Source organism: Perognathus longimembris, chromosome 9 (genome assembly GCF_023159225.1).
Source record: "Perognathus longimembris pacificus isolate PPM17 chromosome 9, ASM2315922v1, whole genome shotgun sequence".
Lineage (NCBI taxonomy): Eukaryota > Metazoa > Chordata > Mammalia > Rodentia > Heteromyidae > Perognathus > Perognathus longimembris.
The window spans coordinates 61924962-61944684 of NC_063169.1; the positions used below are offsets into that span (position 1 = coordinate 61924962).

The 19723-nt window shown below is 41.7% G+C and overlaps 1 protein-coding gene across 1 annotated transcript in view; it reads left to right on the forward strand.

The window, feature by feature from the left end:
* Positions 1–19723, forward strand: part of Ust (uronyl 2-sulfotransferase) — a 241705-nt gene that overhangs the window by 54294 nt on the left and 167688 nt on the right. The window lies entirely within an intron of this gene.

Here is a 19723-nt window from a genome sequence, read left to right on the forward strand (position 1 = left end):
TAGCCCTTTGAGGGAAGCACACCAGGTACTTGTTAAAGGATGAATACTCATCTGATATACTACATTTACTGCCCTGAGAAGAAAGACAATGTTCAGAAGAGGACTTGATACTGAAAAGATCTAGAATGAAATAAACTCAGATTTGAAGATTTAAGAAGTATGGAACTCAGGAGCAGAAGATCTGTCATAGGCCACTGAAGCAAAAGATTCATTTCATTTACCAAAACGTGGCTTAGGTCGAAAGTGATCCTGGTTCCCGGCTGAGGTAGACTCTGTGTTCACAAGACTCGTTCCACCGTCCCTTTTCTGTGGAAGTGGACAGGTGCATGAAGTGGTATAGAAAAGTTCTCTTTCCATTGAAGAGAACTCTATCCCTAATTCGGTTGGTGGGAAATGGATTTCTTGGCTTTGATAATTAAGCTGGCAAAGCAAATTCAGTTCCAACATTTTTAATGAGCTAGTGTGGGTGGCCAACAAATTGCAGGTTCAGACATAAATGTTTCAAATGTGGGTGGCTGGCTTTTAACCCCAGGGAAAATTCTGTGATTCTCAGGAAGTTATAGGCTGGTATCCAAGTTCAAAGAGTAATTGTCAAATATTAAGAAAAATGTGAGCTATTTGAAGCAATATTGTATTATTTGAGGACAGGATTACATTGTTCACTGAGTGAGATTGGCATACATTAGCATCATTTTAGTTGACTCAAATTAGGTATTTTGATCTTTTGTACTTGTCCATTTGTGCTTCAAGTTCATACATGTAATTTTCTTGAAAGAGTGAGAAATGAAAAAGGGGAACAAGTAGAGTTGTTCCTCTTTTTCTACCTTTTGCTTCCTGCCATGCTGTTTATTTATTTGTCTGTTTTTGGCTTGTGGGGCTTGAACTCAGGGCCTGGGCCCTGTACCGAAGCTCCTTTTACTCAAAATTAGCACTTTACCACTTTGAGCCACAGTGCAACTTCTGGTTTTCTGGAGATAAGAGCCTCACCGACTTTCCTGCCCAGGCTGGCTTTGAACCCAAATCCTCAGCCTTCTGAGTAGTTAGGATTACAGGCATGAGCCACCAGCACCCAGCTTACCCACATAATACTTCATGTCCATCCTCTGCGGTTCTATGTTGGACACAATGGAAATCTGGGTTCTTACATACTATACCACCTCTATTTAGAGGGAAATATAAGTAGGGATTCAAGAAATGAGGATTCATTCTTATTGAATTTCTGCCCTCACAGAAAGTTGCATAGAAGTAGATTTCTTCTGTGGGTGAACTTTACATTGCGAAGGTAGGGTACGTTTTCCGAAGAAAGTAACAAATTTCAGTGTAGGTTGCTTTTCAGCCTGAAAACAGTCTGAATTCTATCAGATTCCTGTTAGAAGAGATAATGAAATTTAAAGCCAGTATAGTTTAAATGTTAAAAGAAACTGTAAAAATACCAAGGAGGGTTCTTGATTTCCTCAATCTCATTACCCAGGAGAACAAAATATGATTTGACATCATGATCATTGACCTTGGGGTCAGAAAATTAAGTCCTGTGGCCTCGTGCTTCTTACATTTGCAAAAGTAATCAAGACTATGATTTGAATTTGCTTAGAAAAACCTATTGACTTAGAGAAGAGAAAGCTACTCGGAATCTTTTTACATTACTCTCTCTTATTTACCTACTGACAACTTAAAAAGGCTTTGTGAGTTTTCTAATGGAAAGCTATCCAGGAAGAGGAAGCTGTATTCTATGCTCCTAAAGAAATCAAATATCGGAGTCATAGGTTTTGTATATTGTTTTTTCTAACTATGTAAATGTCCTATTCTGCATCAAACTTTCACCCACATTTTAATATCGATGGAAGATTCTGTGCAGAATTGTTTAGCTTCTAATGGATATGATACTTTTCAGATTAGTGCCAAGTGGCACTTCTTTGTCTTCTCCCTCTTGCCGTATTTACCTGGCATTATACTATAAAAATGTCTTGTTCTTTCTTTTCTTTTCTTTTTCCTTTCCTTTTCCTTTCTTCTTTCCTTCTTTCCTTCCTCCTTCCCCTTTTCTCCCTTTTCCTTTCCCTTTTTTCCCTCCCTTCCTTTCTCCCTCCCTCCCTCCATCCTTCCTTTCCTTCCTTCCTCTTCCCGTCTCTCTCTCTCTCTTTTTCTTTTGTCAATATAAAATCATAGAGTGATTCTCTTTTCTTTCTTGTTTGATCAACATATATTCATCAACTCTTATTTGATTCCATGGGCAACAATCTATCAATTATTGGCTTCTCAGACTTGGTTAGTGGGAATTCCATCGAGCTGGCTTCGGTGTCTTTGTGACATGTCCCCATCATTCTTTGAGCCTTTCCCTTACTTTGTGGTTCAACATGATGTTCCAGATTCATGTGGTATGTTCCCCATCCTGCTATTTCTCCAAGGATATCTGTTTCCTTGTAGTAAAGAATAGGATTTGTAAACCCCAAACTGGATTCTAGGGATTCACCTTGTTGCTGAGGGTTGCTGCTCCCAAGACTGAACAGAAAATGTGTGAAAATGTATGCGAGTATGAATGCATGTGTGCACACACACACACACACACACACACACCTCTCTGTATTGATTTATCTATTCGTCTGCTAAACACCCTCTGCCTATGGTGAAACTCTAGTTCCAATCCCATATTCTAGCTTTGCTCAATTTCCTCTCTTTCCATCCTGAGACCTCTCTGCTGTTGAAGAAACTGCACCCTATTGCCTTCAATAAATCCGTGGCCTTCTCATCCTCATCCCCACAGTCTCCTCCATCCTTCTGGCCTAGCGGCCCAGTCTGCATAGTGCTTAGAATTAATTCTTAGTTGTTTGTGTGTGTGTGTGTGTGTGTGTGTGTGTGTGTGTGTGTGTGTGTGTGTGTGCTGGTACAGGGGCTTGAAGTCTAGGAATTATGTTCTTCCTGGTTTTTTTTTGCTGTTGTTGTTGTTCCAGGTTAGCGTTCTACCATTTGAGTCACACCTCTACTTCTAGCGTTTTACTTGTTTACTGGAGAGTCTTGGATTTGTCTCCCTGGGCTGGCTTTCAATTGGGATCCTCAGATCTCAGCCTCCTGAGTAACTAAGATTACAAGCATGAGCCACAAGCATCTGACACAATGTTAGATCTAAAAAATAAATAAATAAGGTAGATGGATAGAAGAAAGAGTATATATGTATAAATATATGTATATATAAATATGTATATAAATATATATGTATGTATGTATGTATGTATAAATGAGGAGCCTGATGTGAGGTCTCAAAGCAGGCCTTGACTTTCAGAGCCTAAGTAAAGGTGGAACATGAAACTTCTGTGTATGAGGGAAAATTTGAGTCATCTTCAATTTAGCAAATGGTACAAACAAGCCAGATGTCCCTTCCCTTTGGAGGGGGTTTGGAATCTCAATGGTAAAACCTACATGTATCAGCCTAAAAGGTTACCTTTTTTTATGGGCAGTCAGAATTTCTTGGGAAGAGGTTAAGGAGGCAAACTATGTATAGTAGGTAGATAGGAACATGATCGTGTCTGTGGAACATTTTTTGGTAAAGAATGAATAGGACCTTTTTTAAAAAAAATTCATAAACAAATTAAATAGCCTTGGCCATTAAAGAGTGTGAATAGAGCTGATGCAATGTATTTATGGCTCCTTCCTGGCTCTTAAATGACCTGTGTGTGGTGAGACTGTGGTCAGGAAGGTGCATACTGAAAGCCGGCTGTCTCCATGTGACCAGCGAGGGAGAGACAATCCCTTTAGCTTGGGAACAAGAGGAGATGGGAAGAGAGCGTGCCTTCAGCTGAAGAGTGTGAAACATCACACAGAATATTGTTGGCCTTTGCGGGTGCTTTTCTTGTATCATTGCATGTGTTTTCAGACTTTGTAAAGATCTCTGATGATTGAATCTAAAGGAAAGATTTATGAAGACTTTTATCTTCAGTCAAGCCAAAACTGGGGTGCGGGTGAGTGGAAGGCTTTTTTTGTGTATTGTTGTTGTTGTTTATAACTGACAATGTAAAACACATCCCTTGGGAAGGACAAAAAAAGCCACCTCTTAACCACTCGGGAGCCCTTTGCTCCAAGAATGCTTCCTGCATCTTCAGTTCCATCAGACCTTGTGGAAATCCGTCTTGTAATCTGATTATCCAGATAGATTTGTTGCTCCCCTGAAGGTACTGAGGAACTGCACATTGTGGGGCTAAACATAATTTAGAGGAAAGTTGTATCTTCTTCCTTCACGTCTTAGCTCTTGGGCCACCTTATCTTTTTAATCCACATTTCCTTCCCATCTTGCATTGATAGCTCAGAAAAAGAAATTCAGTTAGCATTGGAAGGGATGCATCTTAATTGGGAAGGATGGAAAATAAAAGCGGTCCTAAACGTCTCCTCCCTTATTAGAGGATGAACCCCTGGGTTCTGAGGCTCGGTGAACGCTGCTCTCTGGGGAATCTGGTCAGAATGGGTGAAAGGAAGACAATCTGTTCAGTACACCTTCGAGTGTAGACGCTATACGTGCTTGAAGATTTTACTCTCAACAGTGGAGCTCTGTTTTTCACTAGTGATTGCAAACACCTTTTCTGTCACTAGTAAGTGATGAAGAAGGGAATCCATTTTGGCGACATCCTCATCAGCAACTGCTGTCATTCGTTTCCTTGATAATGGATGGCCATTCTATCTGGAGTGAGGTGGAATCTCACTGTTGTTTTGATTTGTATTTGCTTTATGGCCAGAGATATTGAGTTGTTTCATCGTGTGTCTATCTGCCATTTTTACTTCTTCTGAAAAGACTCTCTTTAGCTCATTAGCCCACTTATAAATTGGGTTATTTGGTTTTTTGAGGGTTTAATTTTTTAAGTTCTGTGTATATCCTGGACATTAGGCCATTATCTGATGGCACTAATCTTCTCCCATTCTGTAGGTTTTTTAGCCTGTTGGCTATATCATTTGCCATGCAGAAACTTTATAGTTTGATGCAGTCCCACTTATCCAGTCTTTCTTTGATTTGCTGTGCTTCTGGATCTTTACTCAGAAAGTTTCTACCTGGGCCTAGAAGCCCTGATTTTCCCATACTCTTGATAGAGACTGGAGAGTAGAGAGTAGAAATTTGAGGATGGTCTTGACTGCTAACAGAGAGCAGTTTTAGTAGAGAGGAAATAATAATGGAGGACCAATAACACAAGAGAAATATGAAGATGCGTGCAACATTCTGAGAATTCCTCTCCAAACCTTAGGCTTGGTAGTTGCTTCTGAGCACATTTAGCTTCATCAGCGTTATCTAGGGTAACATTGGATTGGTGAAATGTGCTCAGATTGTTCAGAGAAGTTGGGTTTTGAGGGCTGAGTGATAGCAATGTGTTGGTTAACCTTATCTATTGTCAGGCTTTGAGAAGCAAATGAGCCAGGCACTGGTGGCTCATGCCTGTATTCCTAGCTACTCTGGAGACTGAGATCTGAGGGTCCCTCTTCTAAGCCAGCCCAGGCTGAAAAGTCTATGAGACTTTTATCTCCCCAATGAACCAGCAAAACCTGGAAGTCAAGGTACAGTTTCAAATGGTAGAATCTCAGGCTTGAGCAAATAAAAGCTAGGAACAGAGCCTAGTCCTTGTGTTCAAACCTCAGTACAACACAACAAAACAAAAACTACCTGTCTCAACCCTTTGAGAAGCTAACAAGTGTGGGTCATGGTAGGATGACTTAGTGTGGGCGCATGCAACTGCTTCTGGTCGGGCCACTCAGGACCCTCTGCTCAGAGCCTGACCTGCCTTAGCTTCCCCTTTGCTCTCCCCCAGGGTGGCAGCCATGCTGCACTCTTGGTCCCTGGCCCGCCCATGTCCTGCCTCACCAGGGTCTTTCCTGAGGACTTTCCCTTTTGCCTGTGCTGCTCATCTCAGCACGCTTATTTTTGCATGTGTGTGGTGATACTGGGGCTTGGACTCAAAGGCTGGGTGCCATCCCTTAGCTTTTTCTGCTGAAAACTAGCACTTTACCACTTGAGCCGTGTTTCGACTGGTTTTATGCTGGTTAATTGGAGATGAGAATCTTGAAGATTTATTTGCCTGGGCTGATTTTGAACCTTAAACCTCAGATCTAGGCCTCCTGAATAGCTAGGGTTATAGGCGTGAGCCACAAATGCCTACTCATTCGTTTTTGTGTGTGTGAAGAAGGCTTCTTCATAGAGGTTCCCAAGTTAGACATGTCTTTGAGAATGAACTTGAATTATTCACTTTTTGAACTTTGGTTCCCTTGTGAATACAATAGGTGTATAATCTATTAAGTTCCATGTTTGTTCAATTTATGTCTAACTGTATTAAGTCTCTTAATACTGTTAGTCCATATAATTTTTTTTTGCTAAGAGCACTGTAGTTGTGCTTTCAGAACTGCTTTCTCTTTGTACCAGTTTAAGGGTGAGAATTATATTTAAGGAATTCCAATACTCTATACTTTAAAGACGTAGTGAATTTTGTGAGTTCTTTCGCTTATAAAAATTTACACATTGTAAGAACTCAGAAAGAACATTATCATAAATTAATAGTACCATTATTTCATTTGAAAAGTTAAGCTTGCAGAGCTAGTTATAGAAATACCATATTGGGGAGAAAATTAAAATTAAGTTTAATAATGTTTTGCCAGGTGTGATGGCACATACCTGTAAAAAACACCCCCCCTTACTCAGGAGAGAGGTCAATAGGATCTTGGTTTTGAAGCCAGCCTAAGCAAATGTTAGTGAGACCTCTACAGTAAGTCATCTAGAAGGTATAAATATACCTGTCATCCAGAAGGTATACAGATACAGAAGGTATATTATACAGAAGGTTATACAGAAAGTATAAATAAAAATGTGGCCATCTAGGCCACCCAGACAAAAACTGGAGAACCTTTGCCAAATATGAACAAAATACAAAGGGCTAGAAGCATGGCAAAAGAGGTAGAGTATTGCCTGGCCAAATGTAAGGCTATGAGTTCAAATCCTGGCTCCACATGCACACACACAAACTTGATTTGCTTAAGTCAAGAATAATAGCATGCTGTTAGGAATGTGGATTCTGAAATTCTTAGCTTTACCATTTGTTAGAGCAATATCCTTGGGCAGGTTCCTTTACCATACTTGGTTTTATTTTTATTATCTTTAAAATGGCAATGATATGATGAACTTATATAAGTAAGACACTTGGAGCAATTGCTAATCCACAGTAAGTAGATAAAAGTATTTGCTATGATGAGGACTGTTTATTATTATTATTGATTCAGAGCAAAAGTATTAATTATTACATAAGCACGATTGAACACCTAGCAGCACTGGCCACCTGTCAGGGCTTAATGGCTCATTGAACTCATCAGAAAAACAGTTAAAAACAATTTAGTGTTACAATAACATTTCGTGAGCAGTAGTACATTGTGGTTAACTTTTTATTAGCCCTCTATTTGAATCAGTCAACTGAAAACAGACTTGCCTGTTCCTTAAAACTTTAAAAGCAGATGCTACTTATTTGGGAGGGAATAAGTAGTAATTACTCAGAATATACATCGTTTACCAGAAACACAAGGGCTTCAATTCCTCGAAGAAGCCAAGTGTTTGTGTGTGTGTGTGTGTGTGTGTGTGTGTGTGTGTGTGTGTGTGTGTATGCATGCATGCTATTACGGGCCTTGAACTGAGAGCTTCAGCACTCTTCTTTAGCTTTTTCATTCAAGTCTACTTCCACAGCTCCTTTTCTGCTATTTTGGTAGTTAATTGGAAATAAGCGCTTCATGGACTTTCCTGCCTGGGCTGAGTTTGAACCACAATCTTTAGATCTCAGCATCCTAAGTAGCTAGGATTGCAGGCGTGAGCCACTGGAACCTGGCAAGAGAAGTGGAAAACCTGTTGAAGATAAGGTGTACCCTGATCAAATTTAGGGTCCCCACAAACAAAATGGAAAGTTGCGGTTCATCTCTTGGATGGATGATGGATGAATGGGTGGATGAATGATGGATGGATGGGTGGATGAATGATGTATGGATGGGTGGATGAATGATGGATGGATGGGTGGATGAATGATGGATGGATGATGGATGATGAATGGGTGGGCAGATGGATGATGGATGGATGGATGATGGATTGATGGATGATGGATGGATGATGGATGATGGATGGATGATGGATGGATAGATGATGGATGATGGATGATGGATGGATGGATTGATGATGGATGATGGATGGATGAATCTTGCTCGTTGATCTTGAGATCGGGCTGTGGGTGTGGCTCAGTGGTAGGTCAATGGTAATGTGCATGGTTAGCACAAATGTAACTCTGGGTTCAGTGCCCAGCCCCCCAAAAAAGAAAGAATGGTAAGGAAAAGAAAGGAAAGAGATTCCAACCCAGACTTCATTTGGGCATGCAGTCTCTGCCCCTGAGACTCCTTTCCCAGCCGTTCATGCTGCCTGGGCCTGGCCATCTTTGCACTCAGGAACATTTTCCCAACTGGAACATGCAGACCGTGTCAGCCATGCCCTGACATCATTGCATGATAGAATAACACACAATTCCAGATAGGAGGATTGTTAGGTGTTTTCTGGGGTTTTCAGCTACTGCCAGATCCAGCTTGAATCTGTCCTGCTTTTCTACATACCCTTACTCCTAGTCCACTGCCACTTGCCTTTTTTACTTCAGCAGCACTCTGCTACACCCTGCATTACTCTCTTCTGCATGGTCCTTTGGGTCCACCCTTACTAGTTATTTTGACTTCACATTTCTTTTGAATTGTTTGAGGCTAAGTTTTCTTTTTTGATCACCCCCCTCCCCCACCCCGCCCAGGCCTGGGGCTTGAACTGTGGACCCAGTTCAACTGTGGACTGAGCTTCTTTTGCTCAAGGCTAGTGTTCTACCACTTGAGCCACAGTGCCGCTTTTGGCTTTTTTGAGTAGTTTATTGGGGGTAAGAGTCTCACAGACTTTCCTGTTCTAGCTGGATTTGAACCACAATCCTCAGATCTCAGCCTCCTGAGTAGCTAGGATTACAGGAATGAGTCACTGGCACTAAGCTAGAAGACGACCAATTCTTAAATATTTTAATGTCATAAAACAGCCTCAGCTAGGCACTGATGGCTCATGCCTGTAATCCTAGCTACTCAGGAGGCGGAAATCTGATCACCACAGTTTGAAGTCAGATTAAGCCAGGTAAGTCTGTGAGACCCTTACTTCCAATTAACTATTAAAAGCTGGAAGTGGAGCTCTTGCTCAAGTGGCAGACCATCAGCCTTGAGTGAAAAAGCTAACGAAAGCACACCAGGCTCTGAGTTCAAGTCCCAGTACCAGCACAAAAACAGTTGTCTTCTTTGTATTCTTCTTTTCGATAATAACTCATAGCTTAAGTTCCAAAAGTAAACACCAATTGTATCCTATACATCATTATTCATCACTGTATATTTCTTGACTTGGCTTTGGTATGACCTGGAGACTGTTTTAAAAGGGTCTGTTGCTTATTTTTTTAATTAATCTCATGATTTGATGCCTAATGTGCAGGGTCTGTCTAGTTTAGTAATGTAAGGTTGAAGATTTGCCTATCGTCTTCCCAAACATTGAAAAGCTACTAGCTATGCACTTAGCAGATATATAATTAACTGCCACATGTGGACTATAAGGTCTGAAACATCCTGTCCTTTAAATTATATAGTCCTTCCCGACATGTAAGTAAAAAATATCAAGACTTGATATCTCTGACTCCCAAAATAAAGTGACTTACTGAACTGTTGTTCAAAGGGCAGACATGAGGAGGTGCTTTGTAGAATTTGCTGGAAACAGGACCGCACCCAGCAATTTCTTGCCAACTAGTGGCAAATGGGCCAGGTTTTGTCTGGCAACCTGAAGGATGTGTTTAAAAAGTTATATTCCCCTCATCCTTTCATTCTGACAGTTGCAATATGTTTAGAGCATTAGAGAGATATAAGAAGCAAGGGGCCCATGAGTCATTAGGAAGACGACTCAGCACTGAGGGCTTGCTGTGGTCACTCAAGTTCATAGAGCTCCCACGCACAGCATGCTGGGAGCTCCCGTGGGTCTAAACATGACTGTTGCCCTTGACCTTGATCATAGGGCCATGGAATATCAGTCTTAGCTAAGATATTAGAAATTTTCTAGTCCAGTGGTCCGGGGCTTTTGAATGGGAAATTACTCGAGAGCTTTACTTGAGTCTATCACGTAAGAATATTAAAGGAAAATCCTGCCTTGATGATATTCTATCAAGCAAAACAAGCTAAACACTAAAGGGCAAATACCACTTGTTTCTGCCTATATGAAGGGTCTAGAGGAATCAGATTCATAGAAAAGTTGTTGCCAGAGAAAATGGAGAGGGGACAATGGGAAGTGATTGTTCAATGGACACGTTGTTTCAGGTTGTCCTGATGAGAAGTTTGGGAACTGGGCAGTATTTATGGCTGAAAATTCACATGAGAGTGTATAAAACCCACTGAGCAAAACACTTAAAAGTGCTCAATTTTAGGGCTAGGTCTGGTTGCACATTCATGTAATCCCAACTCTGTAGGATGTAGAAAGGAGAATTGAAGTTCTAAGGCTGGAAAAAAGATTTGAGATTTTATCCGAAAAATAAATGAAAGCAAAAACATTTTGGGATGTGGCTCAGGTGATAGCGCCTTAGCTTAGTAAGTAGATGGCCCTAAGCTTGAACTCCAGGGCTACCTAAAAAGGTTGTAAATTTTATATGCTTTATCATAATAAAAGATTCCACTATCTCCTTTCATTACTCTTGCTTAAAAGTAAGAAACCTTTTCATATTGAAAGTAAAGGAAGAAAGGAAAAGAGAAAGATAGAGGGAAAAAGGAGGGGGGGGGACCACTGAAGATCAAAGAATAGTCCTTTAACATTGTTAAAAGCAGCCTTAAGCTCTTGTCAATGATTCATCTTCCTTTGTTTTCTCCTCTTGTAGATTGTTCTCAGTACCCACAGTAGGTAGGCCCTACTGTGGTACAGCTCTTTCATTTGCAGATGGAAAATTCTGGTGGTGAGACAGGAGTCACAGTGTGTATTTGTGTCTAGGACATGAATTGATGCTTCATAGAAAGTATCTTTCGGTGAATTGGTGCCATTATTATAAGGAACTTGCTTTATAGCTTTCTTTGCTTTATGAAGTCGCTCTCACTTTCGGTTCCGTATTTTACTATCATTTATTGAATTCCTTCTATGTGCCAGACATTGTGAATGTCTTCTGTTTTTACTTGGCAGAAAATTATAAGGCATTTATTAGGAGAAAGGCATTGTTCCAGTGCCCTATAAATAATCTCATATAATTCTTTCATGAACCCTAAAAGATAAGTAAAATTATCACATTTTGAAACTAAGGAAAACTGAGGTCCAGATTGCTTAAGTAACTTCCTCAAGATCAGTAGCTGGTAATGGACACACATTCACTTTTGAAACATTGTCATTAAATTCAGTTACCAGTCCTAATTACCAGTAATAGATCTAATTCTTATAGATATACTGGATAGCCTTTTAATTAACTTTAGACTAGACACTATAACATAATTTTTTTTCTGCCCTTGTATTCTGAGTTGTATCCAAGGATAGTGTGAGATTATGACTGAAATCAACTAACATGCCAAATTTGGGTGTGCATATTCATTTTCTTCACCCTGAAAATATTTCTTATGCATAATAAGCAACATGTTCAGTTTAAGCACAAAGTACCACGCCCTTAGGATCTCAGTACCTGAAGAGTTAAGGTTGTAGCTGAGAGGCTGTGTGAAGTAGCTCATCCCCCCAACCAATCACAGGGTGCAGGGATCAAGAGGATTGTAATAAGAGGCTAGTCCAGGTAGTTTAGCAGGACAGCATCTCAACCAGGAAGCTGGGTGTGTTGGTTCATGTCTGTCACTCTAGCTACATGGGAGACCCTGAATAGGAGGATTTGTGATCCAGGGATGTTATCTAGCACTGAGTTCAAAATCTAGTATCACACAAAAGTATAGCGGAGAGAGACCTGGATGCTAATCACCTCCACAGGTGAAATGAGCATGCGCAGAAGCTCCCTGGGTTCACACCGGCAGGTAGGCGACACAGGGAGATGAGCCAGGACGGCCTCTCTGTGAATTGACAGGAAGTTTCCTGATGATTTAGTGGGTACTGAGAACCTTTTCCGGAGGAAAGTTCTGGAAAGTGAATTAGAAAACCCAGACCCCATGGAATCAGCCACATTGTACAATATGTCCTGAGGGTTGGGATATGCATGGGGAAACGGAGTCCATATAGGTTAGGAAGTCAGATGAGTTTCATTTGATATTCATATTCGGACAAAAAATTCAATCTTCTGAATGATTAAATTCTTTGATCTTTTTCAACTTATGCCTTAAAACTAGCCAGCAGGACAAATCAGCATTGTATTTCTCTGTCTTTCTGTATCCCACCACAGATTAAATCACAGGGAGGAAAGAACCTGGTTCCCCTGTGCCTTTGAAAACAAGTGGGTATGGGAGTTGCCTTAGCCAATAGCACTTGATGGATCCATTCTTTTTCCTCTCCTCCCCTACCCCCGTTTTTGAGGTACTGGTGCTTGAACTCAGGTCCTCATGCTCTCACCTGACTTCTTTTTTTTTTTTTTTTTTCTCAAGGCTGGCACTCTACCATTTGTGCCACATCTCCACATCTTACTTTTTTCTGGTTAATTGGAGGTGATAGCCTGCTGGACTTTTATGCCCAGGTTGGCTTGGGACTAGGTCCTCAACCTCCTGTGTCTTAGCTAGAGTTACAGGCATGAGCCTCTAGTGCCCAGCCACCTTGAACCCTTGGCCTCTGGGAGCCACCGTCAGCTCATTGGCAACCTCCTTCGCACCTTTCCATTTAAGACCATGACATAGCACCCCTAGGTACTTGCAGTGGTTGGAAAACATGACAAATACATTTTGTTGTTGTTGTTGTTGTTTAAATATGGAACCCAAGCTGGGTGACAGGGGCTCAGAGATCTGATGATTGTGGTTCGAAGCCAGACTGGGCAGGAAAGTCTGGACAAAGCTGGAAGTGGTGCCATGGCTCAAGTGGTAGAGAGCTGGCCTTGAGCAGAAGAGGCTCAGGGGACAGCATCTAGGCCCTGAGTTCAAGTCCCAAGATCGGCAAAAAAAAAAAAAAAATGTGGAGAAGACAAAGAAAACTTACTCATGAACTTAAAAGAGAAAAGTTAGAAAGTTCCAGAGAGGAAAAATAGCATATATCCAAGATGAAAAGGATGCCTGTGGTCATGGAAATTTAGGTGGAGCACAAACAGGCTGTAGATGATCTAGTCTCACTGGAAATGTTGTCACCTCTCCAGCCTCCCTGCTACCCACTTCATAACGGTGTATGGCCAGTCAGAGAAGCGCAGTGGTTGAAATTCAGTCTCCACAAATCTCAATATGATTTGCTTTCGCCTCTATCTTTTACAACCGGCCTTGCCATTTCAAAAAAGCAAAAGGGAAAAATATCTCAGCATAGTCTTCTGGTTTGCGTTAAGTCCTCGTGGTTTGAGAGCTATGTCTTCTGCTTATCAATATGAGCATTTTGGGAAATGGCTGATTTTCAGAGAGGCAGTTTCTATGTTGCCACCCCTTCCCCCTCCCGCATCTTGTTTGTGGTCTATAAATTGAAACGGTAAAGGTAAATATCGGTCTTAAACATGTATTTTTTTCTACCTATGTATGGCCTTTGTGGTTTTATATTATTTCTCAGCTTAAAACAGAACCCAAAGAATAGCTCTAATACACCCAGTTCTGGAGGGAAAAAAAATCACATACAGTTGTAAGATTTCTTTCCTTTTAACCTAGACTACATTTGATTAAAAAGAAAATATCCAATGTTGAGATAATCTTCATTTCTTGACCATCTCACAAAATAAAAACCATTTAGTCATTTCTTGTAGGAAAATACCAATGGATAATCCTTGGATTTCCTAGATGAATGTCAACCATTTTCAAGGAGCACTATTTCCAAGGAGAAGCGTGTGCATTCACTTAGCCATTGGTCTATTAAGCACTTATTGAAGGTGCACTGTGAGCCAGGCACCTTGCCATGAGCAAGGATTCTCAAATGAGGGAGTTGCAAGTCTTGCAATCCTGTATTCCACACTCCCTTGAAGAAAAATTTCACGCCGAATTTGCTGGGAGAAAATAACATTTAATATGACTTATTAAGATGCCGTAACCCCACATATGCAAATAAATCTTCAAGGTGGCAGTGTGTGGCTACCAATTTTAAATTTCATCCCATGAAAGTTCAAAGACTTTATATTCATACAGCATATGTTTGGATCCCCTATGAAATGCACAGAAGGAAATCTGTTTACTAGTTCAGAAAAAGGCAGTGGTTTCTCGAGCTTTGGGCTCCTGGAATTGGAAGCCAGTCTCTGGTCATTCAGCTTTGTCATGAGTTATTCAGGTTTCACTGATTTAGACCAGTGATCTTGTCATGAATGGGGCTCAAGTACACTATTTTCGAAGTCTCCAACCTGTCATTTTCTGCTCTGTAAAATGGGCACCCTGTATGCTCTGAGCCAGGCCTTTCACAGGCAACCTGCTGGGGGCTGGGCGGGGGGGGGGGGGGCGGGGGAGGCGGCTTTAGTGTTTTCCAGGATGACCTCTGGTTAACTCATTTGAGACGGAAGCACTGACATTTGTCTGAACATTTGGGAGTGTGTTGGGGTAGGAAGTTCAGAGCAATCAACTGTCCTTGAAAAATATTTTTCCTTTTCAATTTGGTGGCTATTTTTATACAGGGATATTAGGAACTTTGGTTGGTTTAAAGATAGGTCAGTGTTTTCCCATCATGATGGTTAAAAATGAAAAGAAACCAACTTTTGTGTTGCCTGGCCAATACCTGAACTAAAATGAGCCACGCTGAGGTACTGAATGAAAGCAGAACTTTGGGGAGTTTTCTTTTTTTTTCTTTTTTCCCACCTTTCATTTCGACTGTCAGAGCTCCTGAGGTGGCATGCAAGGAGTTGTTCCAGGTACATGGGGTGGGCGGGCTAACAGGGGCCAGACAGTACTCTATCTCTGCAGATTCAGAGCTCAAGGGCTTGCCAACAATGTCATGGGTATGCGAATTATGTATTCTGAGTCATGAGTTACTTTTCTTAGCTATCGTTGTTATTGGTACTGTGATGACTTGGCAGCCATTCATTATTTCCCCCCTTTGTCTGGCTCATGTTAGCCTGTGTATACTCCATCTCACAAAAACCCAAACAGAAGTTTCGTAAGATCCACTTGTCATCCTGTAGTAGGTCATAGCTATGTATATGTCTGGTGTAACTCCCTCCCTCCCTCCCTCCCTCCCTCCCTCCCTCCCTCCCTCCCTCCCTCCCTCCCTCCTTCCTTCCTTTCCTTTTTTTTTGACAATACAAGGATTAGAACTCAGGCTTGGCTTGCTTGGCTGGTGTCCTGCCATTTGAGACATGCCTCTAGCCCTGATTTTTGTTGGTTGCTTTGGAGAGAGTCTCATGAACTTCTCTACCCGGGCTGGCATTAAACCATGATTCTCCAGGTCCCAGCCTCCCGAGTAGCTGGGATTACAAGAGCCAGCAGCACCTGGCCATTACACAATTTCTTTATGAAATTCATAGTGAAGATGGGTCATCTTGAATTGTTCCTAGTATTCAGCTGGTTCCTCACACTTTATCTATAGAGAAATCACAATATGTGTAATTGTTAAATTTCATGAGCGGGCATTGTTTTGGAATAGACTTCTGCATTGAGTCTGGGCCAACTAGCCCAAACCAGAATGGAGTCACTTGTGCTAAATGCCATGAAATCAGACTGAACTTCCATTGAGCCAGGTTAGAACACAATTTAGGAGATTTCAGTGAACTTGAATCAGCCTAAGAAAGAAGTTCCCTCTCCTTTCATCCTGTTTCAAAGGGAAGTAATTCACCCAATTTATTTCTACTTTGTTTTCCCTTTTCTGCCTACAAAGCCAACCTCCTCTGCTAAGCTATTAGAACACTTGTATTTTACAGAATGAGGAGTTGCCCAATTGAACAATGGTGATTATCTACTACATTCACTGTGATTTTGTCTTTAGACATGGTGTTTTGGGTGCTGTTTTGTTTTCTTGGTATTACTAGGGATAGAACAAAGGGCTTCACACTTGTTAGTGAACACTGTACCACTGGAACCTTTTGCTTTACCCAATGTCACTGGCTAGTGGCTAGTTCTGTTGTTCCCATTGCACAGAGAAGGCAAAAAAAATGTTCCAGAAGTCCTTTGGTCAGGAAGTGGTAGAATGAAGATTTCCACTGAATTCTAACTTCCAATTTAGTGTGTTTGTCAGTGTGTGTCCTGGGCACTGAGGGGAACTTTGAGTCTGAATCCCATCAGGAGAGGTACATCCACAGAGGATGTGTAGTAGGGAGGCTGCCTACAGCAGTGGCCAGAGAGCTAGAGGGACAGAAGGAAGGGATAATTCAGAGGGAATCAAGCTGAAGATGTACTCCAGTCGGAACACCGCAGTACCCTGGGCTGGGGATTAGGAGCTCACATCTGGGACCACTCTGCTAGGGATCCTGCTCCCAGTGCACTCTGGGAGCACTGGAGCTTCACTTGTTCTCAGGAAAGATGGGGGCCGAACTTAGATACTCACTTTGAAGACTATTCTTACTAGGGTGAGCAAGAATGCTGGGGAATGTTCTGGCTCACAGGGATGTTGTTGCTGTCTGCTGGTGAGGCTGAGCTGCTGGAGGGTTGTGAAGGATGAGGGAAAAAAATGGGAGAAAGTAATTGGAAAGCTCTCAGACGCAAGCCTGTGCCTACAGTGCACCCACGATGCAAGAAGTGCCTGCTTGAGCTCCTCTTGTGTTTTTTTTTTTTCGCCTCTCTTGTAGACGTTTAAGTCTTGAATCTTTAAACTCTGATGTTTAGTTTGTTATGCTCTCTTGAAGTGCAGTTCCATGCTAGAGGTCCTTTTCTTTTGTTTGGTCAGAGGGAGCTCAGAATAATCCCCATCATTATGTCACCATCTTCATTCCTTTGCAAGTCTGGAAGATGCTGTGAACCCTGATTTGTGCTTAAGCTGCTAGGTTTGTTCTAGTGGTTACATCAGAAGGACGTAGGTTTAGCTCTGGGGTTGATGATGCCATGGTTAGGTAGTGGAGCCTGTGCAAGCACCAACCCCTTCTCCCTAAATAAAAAGCAAAACCAAAGAAGAAGGGAGGGAGGGAGGGACGGAGGGAGGGAGGGAGGGAGGGAGCCAGTTTTGTTTCTCAGCACCCATGTGTGACCTCACTATTCCACTGTCTTCCGTGGAGTCCCGTCTGCTGAACCCCTGGTTCCTTGGCCTCCATCCTCTACCACTGATCAACCCTCCTGGGTGGTCGTCCTTCTAGGGGATGGACCGACCCTACAGGTCAGCAGCGTGTGTCCCCCACAGTGGGGTCTGTGGCCTCCAAAGTTTATTCATGGACACTTCACTCTGTGCCTGGCCTCCCTGCCTTAGCAAACTTCAGTCCATGTTTTCAGTGACAAAGAACATTAAAAAAAACCAACTAAAATTATAATGACACTTCGTGATCTTTTAATAAACATTGAAGAAAAGACTAGTAAAACTTAAGACAGAATAAAATGTTTCTCATAAGTTGTAAAGGAAAAAAAAGCAGAGCAGATCTAGGCACCAATGGCTCATACCTGTAATCAGAGCTACTCAGGAGCCTGAGATCTGAGGATTGCACTTGGAATCTAGCTTGGACAGGAAAATCAAACTCATATCTGTAATTAACTAGCAAAAGCCCAGAAGCTGAAATGTGGCTTAAGTAGTAGAGTACCAGCCTTGAGTGAGAATCTAAGCAAGAGTAAGAGGCCCCGAATTCAAGCCTCAGTACCTACAAACAAAAAAATAAGTAAAATAAAAGGTAGAGAAGAGTGCCTGTATTGGGTAGGTAAATTAAAAAAATGATGCTAGAAGTTATGGCATCAGGAATCCAGATTCACAAAACAAATCCCCGTATCTTCATATATTTACATAAAATCTGTTTCTTGTCATCAAGACATATGAAGAGAAGTTTCTGAATTTTTTTTTTCTGCCAGCACTTGCCATGTCTTATTTCCTGCCTGGAGAAATTCTATTTCTTGGAACTAAGGTGAGAGAAAATCCTGCTAGGCTGATTGATTCCGGTGCTCCTGGGTTCTATTTCCACTTAACTACGATCTCATAAATGCTTTAAAATACTTTTTGATTTCTTCCTATCTGTGCTTTGTTATTCCTTTTGTCTTTCTTTTTTCGATTTGAACCCAGGGCCTTGTACTTTCTAGGCAGATGTTCTGACACTTGAACCATGCCCTTAACTTAGTTCTTTTTCAAATACGGTGTCACTTTTTACCCGGGCTCTCCTGGAACATCGCTGCAGGTACTTATACCTCTTGTATAGCTGGGATTACAAACATGCACCATCAAGCTTGTTTATTGAGATGGGGGAGGTCTTGGTAATTTTTTTCCCAGGCTAACCTTGAATAGCTTTCTTCCTGATCTCTATCTTTTAACTATTCGGGTTGGTTGTTTTTTTTTTAACTAGTGTACATTCATTATACAAAATAATGAGTTTCATTATGGCATTTCCTAGCTGTGATTTCATTTTCCCCAGAACGCCCAGTTTTGCTCCATCCTGTGTTTGGATAGAAAGAAGATTGTAGGTAGCATTTCTTGCAGACCTCTGCCATGTTGTTTATGAATCTGAGCCATTTGTGAATTATTTATTTGGCTCATCCAAGGCAAATAACATTCTGAGAGGATAACAGCTTGCTCCCTTTGTGAGAGGAGTAGATAAGCTTCAAGTGCCCCCCCCCCACTACCACACACATGTACAGGAGTTGTCAAGAACACAGTGTGGACATCAGGGTGGAGAAAATGTCAGCGAAACAGGGCAGCTTTGTTTGCATTGCTTTCAAGGAAATAAAAAGTAAACCTCAGTTCATTTGTTGTTCTTTTCTTGTCTGTGTTTGCAGAAAAACAATCTGTCAGACTCTCTCTCTCTCTCTCTCTCTCTCTCTCTCTCTCTCACACACACACACACACACACACACACACAAACTGTCTTGGGACAGCTGTGATTTTTATGAACAAGATCTAGGTCTTTGAGAGAATATCATTGCACAGACTGTACTTCTGGCTTCCTGTGTTTCCAGTCTGGAAGACGTGACGGAGACACACACTAGGATTATCAGCTAGGGGCGGGGTGCGCCCTGTCTGTGCTGGTGACAATGGGGTGCAGTATTCTGGGAGAGTTGAAGGAAGACGAGGTGAAAGGACCATGCTAGTGGGCAGGGTGGCGAAGGGGGATTCCAACCACGCATCTCTTCATCCGTGGTTACCCTGGCAATGGGAGAATATTCTTTCAACCGTGAAGTTCTTTATGTCGTTGGAGTATCTGATACGTTTAAAGAGTGTAAGGTCATTTCCTCGTTAGGCACCGCTTCCACTTAGCCTTAATTCATACCCTCACAGGCAACAGATGCAGCTCAGTGCTCGTCTGTGTATTTTAAGAGGCTTCTCGTAACAGGACTGGTCCGTGGCGCTCCCAGTGAATAGCACTTAGCGGGTTTGCAAACCACTCTGCCAAGGCAATGACATCCTCATGGTGGGTTTGGAAGCTAAATAAAACGCAGGAAAGAGATATTAAATAAAATGAAGAGCACACCTATGTAATTATTGCCAGGAATGATACATTTCTGAAAACCCTAAATTGCAGTGTGGCTAAGGCACCTCAAGATTCCTGCAGACAAACAAGCATGA